Consider the following 13,984-nt stretch of genomic DNA (forward strand, 5'->3'; position numbering starts at 1 on the left):
CAGGAAGGACTTGAACCCAAGACCAGTTCTCTATCCGGGCTTATTGTCACACTTCATAAATTTGTGTCAACCAGATGACCAGCCCAAGGCACACTGAAGAAATCCACGCTAAAAGGGACATGACTGTTTAAGGAATTATTTTACATCATATTTCAGTAAGGGGAGGATACAAAAAGGATAGGGGGCAATCCCAGGTGATGTGAACACCCCAAAAAGCTAATAGGTTAGAGAAGATGGCCTCTGAGGGCCCTTCCAATTCTCAAATCCTATGGTTCTGTGAACCACCCACCCATATTCAATGAGAATGATCTACATGTGGCTAGAAGGCATCCTTGATGAAAGCATGAGCAAGCACCAGGCAGGTGGTCTGAAGACCACCTTCAAGAGACAGCAGCGCATCTGCCCAAGTGACTGGCTGAGTCCTTTAGGTTTTAACTGCCATGATCGCCATCAAAGGAAGCAGATTGAATTCCTCCAACCAAAAGAGGGGGAGCACTCAGTAAGTCCTCCACATACAGGAAAAGTGGGAAGCTGGAAACAAGAAATACCCTGGAGTGGCCTGAAAGCCATGAAGCCACTGGCCTTGGAGCGGGAGCCTTGGGAAGTGTGCGAGGCAGTAAAGGTAAACGACGGCAGACATTCATGTGGCACGTTTCAGAGAGATGACAGATAGATATCATCATCATCATCTGGGGAAGCATAAAGCAGAGACCACACATCGCCCCAGCTGACCCTAAGTTCCAGCTTCTCTAGAGATACTGACATGCCTCCATCCCCAGCTGGGATACATGCTCCAGGCTTTGGGGACAAACGAGCAGCCAGAACAGAAGCCTGGGCTTCCCCCACCCCTGCTCATTGGCAGTGTCTCCATGGTCAACCAGAGGACTGATGTTGATCACAGGACTGAGACCTCCCTCAAAAGAAGCAAGGGAAGTGAGAAGCCAGGGGCCAGGTCGTGCTAACTGGGAAACACAAAGAAGCCACTGGACCTACCTGCTTGGGGAGGAGGGAGAGCAGAGCCAGAGCTGGAAGGAACCATCCAACCCCCTCACCTCACTTTACCAACGAGGTCCAGACGAGTGATGTCACTTGTAAGTGTCTGAGGTGGAATCTGAACACAGGTCTTCCTGACTCCAGGCCCAGCACTCTAGGCTCCAAGCCATATTGCGTCTCAAAGACATCCTCTACCACCTTTACCAATCAATGAGTTACCATGGGCATACCGCCTTTCTTGTTAACCTCAGCAATTAGCATGGTGACTATCAGACCATAGGCATCTCCTAAACGCTTGATGACTGAGTCAAGGCTGCCAATCGGTTGACGTGCTGATGATCACACAAGGCGTGGCCTGTGGATGCAGCACAGAGACGCGGGCTCAAACACCAACGGGGACTTCAGCAGAGTGCGTCTCCTCTCTGGGCCTGTCTCTCTTCTGTCCAATGAGGGTGACGCTGCAATACTTTGTTCCAAGGTTTCTGTGATCCTCAGATGAACAAACATGGAGAAAGGGACTTGTAAACCTTAAAGAGGCACACGAGGCTGACTATCACCTAGAGCTTTGCAGCTGAAGACCAAATGCTGGTTCTGATCCCACCTCTGCTACTGACTCTCTGGACGTGACTTCTGGCAAACACAGAATCTTTCTGGGCCTTCAGTTCCACATGAGGAGGCTGGATACAAGGGCCTATGGGGCCCTCCTTCCAGCTCCAAACGTGTGAACTGAGGACATTGTCTCCCACTGTTTCCTTGATAGAGTCTGGTGGAGAAGAGAAATAAAGGCAGTATTTGGAGGACCCCCTTCCTGGGATTTCTCATCTGTGTTCCACAGGAGCCAGGGGGTCCACAAATTTAAAAGCAAACAAACAAAAAAGTTGTACAACCTGCCACCTGCTTCGGTTCCTGTGCTGGCCACGCTATCGGCTTGTGGTCAGCAGAGAGCCACCGGGGACCAACTGACTGGGGAGACAGCTTCTCCCGGGCCATTTGCCGACAAAGATGGCGGCCCCTTCGTCAGAGCGCTGTTGGTCTGTCTTGGCAGAGTCAAACAAAATGGCTGATAAGTCACGGAGCATCGATGAGAATTATGGGGAGTTGGCCAAATGGGGCAGCCCGGTGACAAAGAAAGTGAAAAGTGTGATGGACTACGCTGACGTGGAGGCGATGAAACGGATGCCCACCGTCGGAAGAAGAAGCACCAACCTCAGGCTGGCTTTCTTCACAATACTCTAGTGCGCAACCTGGGTCTTATTACCACATTTCTCAAACAGTTCCTTATTTTCCAAAAAATTAAAAAACAAAATAGTGGTTCTAAAAGGCAAACAAAACATCCTCAATTTGTTCCAGCAAAATCCTGATGAACAAATGACTCCCCAAATGGGGTCTTTGGGAAGCAGGCAAAGTGAGAGCTGAGGGAGGCAGGGTGCTGGCCCCTTTAGGCTGTTCCCAGGGACCCCGGGAGGAGGCACGGCTCCAGCCTTCTCTGAATGCAGCATGACAGTAACCCCAAAATAGGGGGAAAGCACATCTCAAACAGCCAAAGGACATCTGGAACCACAGAAAGCAAGCTTTAAAAAAAAAATCATTTTCAAATATTTTCCTGCCCAGCTCCTGAATAAGAGCTATTTAAAACAAAGGGCTCTGCAGCCCCAGAAACCTTCCTTCCTGCTCCTGGGGAGGGTCACACAATAAATGAGCTTCTTCACTTTGCTTTAATTGCATTCATTTGACACCAACAGAGGAAGTCCCCACATGGGGCTAGGCAGGTGTGGCTGATCAAAACTTAAGACATGGGGGCTTAGAGCCTAGTCCTATCTTCTTATCTCATCCAGACCTGGGCTCTGTCTGGTGTACGGCGCTCCCAGTGAGGAAAAGCCTTTCACCAAGGCCGATCAGCATCTGCCTGGCAGCTCACACTCTGAGTTAGGTGCCTGGCAAGCCCAGGGACATTAAGTGACTTGTCTGCGACTGAAAGCCCATGTGTGGCAGAGGTGTGATCACAGATCTGGGCTGCCAGAGGCTCATTTCTTAGCACAAGAGCTTGACAACCACCATTTTACAGATGAGGAAACTGAGGCACACAGCGGAAGTAAGATTGGATCTCAAGGCCTCCTGACTCCATGCCCAGCGCTCCATCCATGCTTCCATTTCCCTAACTCTAATTTCTCACACAGAAACTTAAATGTGTCCACAGTTAAACAGATTGCAAATTAAAATGTAAGTGCAGAAGAGAATACAGTGGTATCTATCTGAGGCGGGGAAGCTCACTGCTGGCTGAACGAAAAGCGTGATTCCACTTTAATGCATTTTCCCTTTTTTAAACTTTTATTTGTTATTATTCTGAACTTGACAAATACATACAAACGTGAAGATTGCCACGCAAAAAGAACAAACAAGGCTGAATCTCTGTTACATACCACTCGAGGTTTTCCATGTATAATAAATTCAGCACCTCAGCTCCAAAGATCACCTGTGCACTGGCTCTCTCTCTGAAATGTCTTCTGTTTTCTGCTCTGCATTTTCAAACACTCCATTGGCACTGTTCTTTTTTCTTTTCTGACATTACAATCACTATCCTTCCTTTTCCTCTCATTCCTCTTCCCTCTACCCAAAAAAAACTCCACTTTAACCAAGAGAGTCGAGTATCACCCCCTACACCGAGCACACCCAACGACGTCTGTCTCTTTCTGCACCATGGGCTCCAACACACCCACGTCATGACCCCTGCACACACTAGGCATGTCCCAACAATGTCTAACTCTGCACCACGGGTCTGTCACCCCACAATCATGCCCACCACTGAGCACACCCAACGACGTCTGTCTCTTTCTGCACTGGCTCCATCACACCCACGTCATGACCCTGCACACACTAGGCATGTCCAAACACTGTCTTTCTGCACCATGGTCTTCACACATCATGACCCTCTGCACACACTAGGCATCCAACCGACTGTCTCTCTTTCTGCCATGGCTCCATCACACCACGTCATGACCCCCTGCACACACTAGGCATGTCCAACAATGTCTATCTCTGCACCATGGGTCTGTCACCCCACATCATGACCCCACCACTGAGCTCATCCAACCACGTCTGTCTCTTTCTGCACCATGGCTCCATCACACCCACGTCATGACCCCCTGCACACACTAGGCATGTCCAACAATGTCTATCTCTGCACCATGGGTCTGTCACCCCACATCATGTCCCCACCACTGAGCACACCCAACCACGTCTGTCTCTTTCTGCACCATGGCTCCATCACACCCACGTCATGACCCTCTGCACACACTAGGCATGTCCAACCACGCCTGTCTCTTTCTGCACCGTGGCTCCATCACACCCACGTCATGACCCCCTGCAAACACTAGGCATGTCCAACAATGTCTATCTCTGCACCATGGGTCTGTCACCCCACATCATGACCCCACCACTGAGCACACCCAACCACGTCTGTCTCTTTCTGCACCATGGCTCCATCACACCCACGTCATGACCCCCTGCACACACTAGGCATGTCCAACAATGTCTATCTCTGCACCATGGGTCTGTCACCCCACATCATGACCCCACCACTGAGCACACCCAACCACGTCTGTCTCTTTCTGCACCATGGCTCCATCACACCCACGTCATGACCCTCTGCACACACTAGGCATGTCCAACCACGCCTGTCTCTTTCTGCACCGTGGCTCCATCAGCGCCACTTCACGACCACCCCCTCCCCATGTCAGGAGGTGGGAGGCGAAGCTCCTTTATCATGGCTGGTCTCGGCACTGAGCCAAGGTCGCTGTCACCGTATAAACCATTCTTCTTCTGCTCCCTTCCCCCTGCACCAAATCATACAAGTCTTCCAAGGATGAAGGTTGGTGATCATCAAGTTCAACTACATCTGAGACCCTCATCTGCCCAGCCACTTGCCAAGGGTGGGCCCCGCAGTTACCCCAAAAGGGGCTGCCAAGAGCAGCTCTGTGTTTGCTGACCACCACGGTCATAACCCTGGTGTGACAGTCACTGCCCCAGGGGTCATTGGACTTGGGGTCAAGTCCCAACTCTGAAGGTCAAGCCTCGGCTAGTTTAGCAGCAGCTGGGAGCACCATTGGGCACAAAGCACCAAGCCAGGAGTCAGGAAGAACTGAGTTCAGATCGAGCCTCAGACACTTGGCAAGTCACTGAATGGCTGGCTGCCTCAGTTTCCCCATCTGTAAGATGGGGATAACAACAGCTCCAACCTCCCAGGGTTGCTGTGAGGATCAAATGAGATAACATTCATAAAGCCCTTAGCACAGTGCTTGGCACACAGTAGGTGTTACATAAATACTGGCTGCCATTATTATCAGGCCCCAGCTTCCTCATCTGCCAAAGAGAGCTGTGTCTGAGAAGAACACTGGAGCGAGGTAAGAGGCTCTGGCTCGAAATCCTGGTTTATACCTTCATAGTTGTGTGTCTGGGGTAAGTCTCTGGACCACTCTGGGCCTCGGGGTCTTCCTTTAAAACTGGTCTCATGTAACTTAATGAAGCCTCAGGTACGTGACCACTGAGAGGTCTTCTTGCTGGCGCTCCACTGTGGTGGGAGCGTGAGATTCAAAGGCAAGACCATCATTTCACACCTGGGTTCTACCTCCCTACCACCCGTGGACCCTGTCACGGTCACCCCCAGTTCTCGGGTCTTAGTTAGGGTGCTCATCTGTAAAATGGCCCACTCTTCCCCCAAGGTCCCTGCCAGGTCTAAATGGAGGACCACCCACAGAAAAAGCTCCAGTGCTCAATCACTCAGGCCAAGGGGCAGGCATCATCTGGTCTCTCCATTTCACAGAGAAGGAAAGTGAGGCCCACGAGGACATCAACCTGAAAGCTGTTTCCGTTGCCCCTCCCCCCACGCTTCCATCAGATCTTAGTCAAATCACAATCTTATGCAGATTACTGATAGACTCATAAATCTAAATATCCTATTAATTAACGTGGCTAGAGCTTACAAAGTACTAATTGGTGCCAGGGGGAAAAGAACAATTGGAAAAAAAAAAACGATTTTTTTCATGGTGATTCTGTTTTAGTATAAAGTATTCCCAGCAAGGAAATCAAGTTTCTTCCAGTCTACTTAAATTTGTTGAAAAGGGATATAATCTCCCAAGGAATTTCATGAAAAAGAAGCCACACCAACTTTCAAGTCCCTGGGGAGAAGGGAGGGAGAGAGGGCTGGGCTCCACAATAGCTCGCATCTCCCCAAATGGGCTTGCCTATTTGTATCGAAACATCCACTGAGACGATTTCTATTTCAGGGAGGCCGGTTGCTCTGAGAATGGACAGTAGCACGCTCTCCACACACCCCCGAAGTAGAACTCCCATGCTTGCACTCCCCAGCCTGCTCCCTTCACCTCCTCCACACACCCTACTTGGCCAACAGACAAGGAGAGTCGCTTCTAAATCTAGCCAAGGAAAAGTTTTACAACTACATACGAAATTTACTCTCCGGGACAGAAAGCCAGCTAGTGAGCTGAGAAAATTGAGAGCAAAAACCACTCTGAGATTTCAGGAAATGATGAACCCAACGAGTGAGGAATATATAGTTTAGAACTGCTCTACTGTATTATTACTACCCTGGGAATTAGGGTATAGGCCATAAAGGCTCTTCCCCTTCACTCTGTTTACTTTAAATGTTTATGGATGTAATTAGGATATAATGTATACAAATGCCAGGGATAGTAAAGTTATGTTATTTATACATTAAGCTTCCAATAACTGACTCCTCTCCTGCCCAACTGAAAAGTCGGGGATGGAACTCTGGAACACGCACAGCAGCTGATTCAGGCCATAGAAAGCATCTGAAAACACTGCCCGCCCTGCCTGCTGTTCCTGAGGAGAGCTCCCCACACCCCAGTCGCTGCAGAAGGCCAGACTTTACCGCTGTTTCCTCGGGTTTCTTTGGTACAGCGGGAAGACTTAAGACAGACATGGAAATAAAAATTTCCGGAGAACCGGCCAGGAAGTGAAGCCTAAGCACCCTAGCTTCAGAGTAATGAGCAAGGGCCTCTCTGAACCCAGAAAGAATCGAGTGGGGAGAGCCTGGGGATGCACTGCATACAGAGGCAGAGAGGGGCCAAGCTGAACTAGGGACCAGTATGGGGGGAGGGAGACTGTGGGGACTAAGAAAAGAGGCCTAGACCTGGAACCAGGGGACACCTCCCCAACTCTGAAGTTTACTAGCCAGGTGACCTTGGGTAAGTCCACTCACCATTCTCACCTTTGGCTTCCTCACCTGCAAAAAGGAAGAGGGACCATGACCTGCCTGGGTTACTAAGTAGCCTTAAGGCAGACAGACATCTGGGAGGTTTGGGAAGAGAAGCAAGAACCCCCTCGGAGAGTGAATTCTGACTGTGTAGAACAAGTGACCTAAGCTCTGGAGGCCTCAGCTCGCTCCTCCAGAAAGTGAGGACGTTGGACAGGACTGCCTCGGAGGGCGCTGTGATGCTGCGGCCCACAAGCCTGCCCTGCACCTCAGTCTCCTCATCCTTCGGCCTGGGTCCCCTCTGGCTCTTCCTAGGCCCACAGCCCCTCTCTGGGCCCTTTCTTTCCCCATCTATAAAAGTGGGCTGGGGACAGAGATGAGCTCCAGGCTCCCTCCTAACTGAGAAGCCAAGGTACCTTCAAACCAGCAGGTGGACAGTTCTATAGGATGGACAGGCAGAGGAGGACAGGCTAGGAGGCAGCGTGGAGGTCACGGAGCCCAACCCACCCACTTCATCCACGTGGAAACTTGAGCCCACGGAGGTGTACAGCTATCAGGAGAGAGCTAAAATACCAGTAAGGGTCATGGCAACCCAGAGTTTTGAGCCAGCAGGGAGCCGGCTGGAATCCAGCGCTGCCCGCCACGCGGGCCCTCCGCACTGGCCGCCTAGAGCAGCTCTCCCCTCTCCTTCCTTCACCCTTCGCCACCAGAAGAGAAGCCTGGAGAGCAGAGGAGAGCACACACATTGGCACTGTGGGCGCCAATCCATATTCCCAGCTCTTAGCCTGGCACCTGGCACAGAATGAGCACTGAAGAACTGCTTACTTTATCCACATACATACTTAGCTATGTGTCTTCCTACTTATCCATCTATCTACATACCTATCTATCCATATCTACATCTCCCTATCAATGTATTTATCAATGTACATCTCCCTCTACATAACTATCTATATATCTATCCCTCTACATACCCATCTATCTCTCTACGCACCTATGTACATATCTATCTATATAGCTATCTGCACATCTATGTATGTGTCTATGTATCTATCTCGGTATCTCTTTATGTATCTATGCATCCATCTACATACATATCTATCTGCACATCTATGTATCTATGTATTTATGTATCTATCTGCACACATAACCATCTGCACACATACCTACATATCTGCACATCTATATATCTATCTCAGTATTTATCCATGTATTTATGTATCTATCTACATACATATCTACATATCTATCTACACATCTATGTATGTATCTATGTATCTATGTCGGTATCTATGTATTTATGTATCTGTCTACATACACAGCTATCCACACACATACCTACATATCTATCTGCACATCTATGTATGTATCTATGTATCTATCTCGGTATTTATCCATGTATTTATGTATCTATCTACATACATATCTATTTGCAATCTATGTATGTACCTATGTATCTATCTTGGTATTCATCCATGTATTGGTGTATCTATCTACATACATATCTATCTGCACATCTATGTATCTATGTATCTATCTACATGCATATGTATCCGCACACATACCTACATATCTGCACAACTACTATGTACCTATGTATCTATGTATTTATGTTTCTGTCCACATACATACCTACATATCTATCTGCACACGTATCTATGAATCTATCTGCACATCTATGTATTTACCTATGTACATATGTATTTATCCATGTATTTATATATCTATCTACATACATATCTGTCCACACACATATCTATGTTATCTATCCATACATTTATGTATCTATGTATCACCTCTCTATATATTTATCCATGTATTTATGTATCTATCTACACACATATCTGTCCGCACACATACCTACATACCTATCTGCATATCTATGTGCCCATGTATCTTTCTATGTATTTATCCGTGTATTTATGGATTTATCTACATATATCTATCTGTACATCTATGTATCTCTATCTCTACATATTTATCCATGCATTTATGTATCTATCTACACATGTATCTATCCGCACGCATATCTATGTATCTATCTGTACATCTGCATGGTTATGTATGTATGATATATGTATATCTTGTCTATTTCTATCAATCTACATCTGTGTATACATTCACATATCCATCTTGTCTGGGTTCATATCTATCTACTTATCTACGTATCCATCTCTACTTCTCTGTGTCTCCACTTAGGTATGCATCTACTACACAGGTAGATATGTACCCTACATACATTCATGTACCTCTCTCTATGCAGGGATCTGTCTACATGTCTATTTCTCTATGTAGCCTCTATGCAGTGTCTCTCTCTTGCTCCCTCTCACCTACCTAGCTCTCTACTGACCTATCTAATCTGTCCAAGCCTCAGAGATGGGAAAGTCACCCCACTATCAGATGAAGGCAGAAGGGAACAGAAAGTTGGGGGGCTCAGTTACTCAGCATGGGGAGCTGCTTTGAACACTGAAGAGAGAGACAAAGGGAGGGAGGCAGGACAGGGTCCCTGCCATCAGGGAGCTCCTAGTCCAGCCCCTGACAAGGGTACCCTCACATCCAAGAGGAGGAGTGGAGGGAGGGGGAGACCAGGCTCAGCCATTCCACCACCACCCACCCCCAGCACGTGCTCTCCAACTCTAACTTGGAGGAACCTTTAGGGACCAGTAGGAGGAAAGGGGCTGGGATGGCTCGTCCTCCTCAATCGGCCTGGGGGGAGAGGGTCGTGTACTGGGAGGGGTCTATGTTTGGGGGGGGGTTGGTGTACTGGAGGGGGTCCTCCTCTGTGGGAGTGAGGTTGGTGCACTGGGGGGGGTCCTCCTCTGCCCGTCTGGTGCAGGGCAGAGGTCGCATACTGGGGGGTGGGGAGGCCCTCCTGTTCCCCTGTCAGGTACAGCGTGAGGGTCGCATACTGGGGAAGGGGGGGGGTCCTGTTGTCCAGCCTCTGGCCAGGTCACGAGGCTCACACTGGGGGGTCCTCGTCGCTCTGCCCATCGGGCAGGGGTCCCCGCCAGATGAGGGCGCAGGAGCTAACCGGGGCCAGTCCAGGGAGGGGTCACCTGGGGGGGGCTCCAGCCCCGCACTCACCACACTGCAGCAGGAGCTCCTGTCCGTCTCCCGCGTCCACGGCGTCCAGGGACAAGCCCGAGCTAGTCCCTGGGGCCTGCGGGGCGGGGAGGGGGACAGGGCAGGGGGCCAGGAAGCAAAGGCCACTTTCACTTTCACCCGGGGCGCATGCCCAGTGCGTGAGCAGCCGTAGTGCTGAGGACATGCCCACTGGGGTGGAGTCACTGCTCCTACCCCGCCCCCAGGCCAGCCCAGCCTCTCGGCTCCTCCCTACGCCATTCTCACCCCGGAATAGGGCCCCTTCTCTCCTCTGACACAGCCAGCCCCAGGTCCAGGCCCTCGTCATCTCACACCTAGACCATTGCAGTAGGGGGTGGGGCGTGAGTGCCTGCCTCGAGGCTAATTCATTCTCTGTTAAATCCCTGAACTGATTTTCCTACAGTGTCATCCCCCTACTTAATAAACTCCCAGGACTACCTCCTGGAGCCTCCAGGAGGGAACACAAAATACTCGGTTGGGCATTGAAAGCCCTTCCTAATCTGGCCCCCTCCTACCTTTCTAAACCTTTTACACCAGACTCCCCAACACTTACTCTTGGAGCCAGTGACCAGACCCTCCATCTCTGGGTTCCAAGCATTCGCTGGCTATTCCCCAAGCCTGGAAAGCCCTCCCTCCCTCCCCCTTTCTGACTAATGACCTTTCTGACTTCTTTTAAATCCCCGTTGAAATCCCACCTTCCTCAATCCCTCTAAATTCAAGGGCCTTCCCTGGGTCAAATATCTCCTATTTATCATAGTTCTCTCAGTATATTTGTTTGTATGTGCTCTCCCCTGTCAGACTGTAAACTCCTCTGCTTGACTCAGAAAAACATGGAAAGCCTTGGACATATGAAGGAAGATGCTGCCCACCTTCAGAGAAACAGATGACAAGTGGAAATATGCATACTGCAGTCCTACACAGATGTGCATGTGTATGCTTATAGATACCTATGCATACGTGCATATATATCCACTCTTAATTGTGTCCTTCTTGGGGGTGGGGAACAAAGTAAAAAGTGCACAGCAGAGAAAAAAAGAAAACTTACAAGGGAGCAAAGAAAAGCTGGACAGCTTTGAAAACAGTGTGTAGTATTTATTCCATAGGTTTTCCAGAAATGGAAATGTATTGCTTTAGACCGTATCCTCTCTTAGGTTCTGCTTCCTACGTGGCAATTTTTTTTTCTTATTTTGAACTTAAGTTTAAAATAAATTTTAAAACTTAAAATTTAAAAATTTAAAAATCCACAGGGCTTAGCACGGTGCCTGGCACACAGAAGGACTTAATAAATGTTTATTGAATAGAACTGAATTAAATAGGGAGCCATACATGTAATCTTATTTTGTCAGACCAGGTTTCCCACCTCTATGCCTTTGCACTGGCTGCCTCCCCTCCCTGAAACACTTACCTTCCTCCCTGCCCACTTCTTATGACCTCTGACTTCTTGAAGACTCAGCTCAAGCCCCAAGTCCTACAGGAGGTCAATGCCTGTTCCCCCTCCCAACCAGCCCCCCCCAAACACACACACACACACACACACTGAGTTGCTAAAGCCTGTAAGGTTACTTTCTATCTGCCCTATATTTTTCTGGTATAAACTAACGCAGGTATACCCTGTTTTCTTCATTGGAATGTAAGGTCCTAGAGGACAGAAATTGTCTCATGCCTTCTTTTTGTTTGTTTCTACCCTCAACACTCAGCTCAGATCTGGCTCATAGGTAATGCTTCATAAATGCTTGTTAATTGATTGTGGGCAGGGGAAAAAAAATTACATCCTTATTTCAATTTAATTGCGTTCTTTTGCAACCTCTTGCATTTATTTTTATGATCTAAAAACATGATTGTGAGAAGGGGTTACTATAGGTTTGGCCAAACTGCCAGAGGGGTCCAAGACACACAAAAAAGTTAAGACCGCCCACCCTCGAGGGACCAGGGAGCCTGAAGTCTTCTGGCCAGGGAACAGCATGGTTAGACCAATGCTTTAGGAACATCCCTTTGGCAGTTTTACCAAAGATGACCTGAAGGGGGGCCAGAGTGAAGGTAGGCAATGAGAGAGCTGTGTGTGTGAAGACCCATGAGGGTAAGGAGAAGACTTGAACTGAAGCAAACTCCTGAAGAAAGAACTCTATCTGCCAAAAGGTTCTGGTGAAACTAGAAAATAAATCCATCTCTAAAACAGACTGAAATCAGTACCTTAAACTACATAAATTGCAAATGACCAACCATCTAAATATAAAAAGGGACACCATCATTTTTACGTTTTAAAAAAGCCCAATCAACTAATTGGACATGATGATATGAAGGCAAGGGAGGCTGGATCACTCCAAGTCTGCAAAACCTGGGTAACTGGAAAAATGCTAACAGCCTCAGCAGAAATGGGTCAGTTTGGAAGAGGCATGCACTCAGGGGGAAGGCGATATTGAATTACATTCACAAGCGGTGAGCTTGAAATGTTGAACCAGAACTGTGAGGGAAGGGAACAAGGGAGGTAAGCCAGTTATCTACCCTGCAAAAAATCAGAGCCGTAACTGACACCCCTCACACATCCACACCCACACACACAGCTCAGTACAGAGGCAGGATTCAAAATAAATCTACGGAATCATCAGAATTTCTGTACATTTCTGCACATTTCTAACAAGATCTAGGAGAAAGAGCCTGGAAGAGAAATTCCATTTCACATAGGAACAAAATGCATTAATTATCTAGGAGTTAACCCACCAGGACATATGCAGACAGGACTCACAGAAAAAAAAAAAAAGACTGCAGAACAATTTTTACAGCAACACAAACTACTGAAGGTTCTGGTGAAACTAGACAAGATACTGGTTAAGAAAAAAATAGATTGAACTAAGCACCTTAAACTACCTGCTACCATAGATTCCAAATGGATCACCAATCAAATATTAAAAATGATATCATTTTCATAAAAGAAATCCGTGCAGAGTGGGAGGTTCTATCTTTCACATTCATAGATGGGGAAGAATTTTAAACAAGACATATGGTTAAAAAGATTATATCTTTAAAAACAAACAGGCAATAAGGTTTTGTCCCCCCCAAAAATCAATGAGGCTACAAATGGAAGAACTGGGGGGGGAATCTTTTTTTCAATATCTCCAATAAAGTCTAACAGCCAAAACCTAAGGGGAATTGACACAAATATATAAAATTAAGACCTAGAGGACAAGTGAGCAAAAGATATGAAGTTTTCTGGAGATAAAATACAATCAGCAACTACAGGAAAAATGTTTCAAAATCACCACTAATAAGATAAATACCAATTAAAATAATCCCATAATCAGCACAATGGCAAAGATAAAAAAAATTGATGAAAACTATGATTGATGGAAGGCTCATCCATTCACTGCTGGCGTCTCCACCATTCTGGAAAACAATCTGGAATTTTCCAGAAAAATGGCTAAAATGCTCCTGCACTTTGACCTTGAGATTATGCTCCTGGTTTAAACGCCCAGGAGGCTACAGGGAGAAGGAAAAGACCCATAGTTATTCAGATTTTCACAGCATTATTATTTGTGATACCGAATATCTGGAAAGAAAGTGTGAACAGCAGAACCAATTGGCTTGTGAAGGTAATGGAGACAGGAAACAGTGGAGGAAAGTGGGCACACCTGGAGGGGACGCAGGGCAGAGCAAGCCGGGCCG

At 47.7% G+C, this 13,984-nt stretch overlaps 1 protein-coding gene across 4 annotated transcripts in view; it reads right to left on the bottom strand.

The window, feature by feature from the left end:
* MGMT (O-6-methylguanine-DNA methyltransferase) overlaps positions 1–10,464 on the bottom strand; it is a 312,701-nt gene extending 302,237 nt beyond the window's left edge. The window contains exon 1 of one of the 4 annotated variants that reach the window (XM_020978344.2): positions 10,307–10,464. The gene's annotated coding sequence lies outside the window, so the exon portion shown is untranslated. The remainder of the gene's footprint in view (positions 1–10,306) is intronic. The other 3 variants (XM_020978343.2, XM_020978342.2, XM_020978345.2) reach the window with 3 other exon arrangements.
* Between the last annotated feature and the right edge of the window lie 3,520 nt (positions 10,465–13,984).

The sequence above is a fragment of the Phascolarctos cinereus genome, unplaced genomic scaffold (genome assembly GCF_003287225.1).
Source record: "Phascolarctos cinereus isolate Bilbo 61053 unplaced genomic scaffold, phaCin_HiC Scaffold_3;HRSCAF=262, whole genome shotgun sequence".
NCBI lineage: Eukaryota > Metazoa > Chordata > Mammalia > Diprotodontia > Phascolarctidae > Phascolarctos > Phascolarctos cinereus.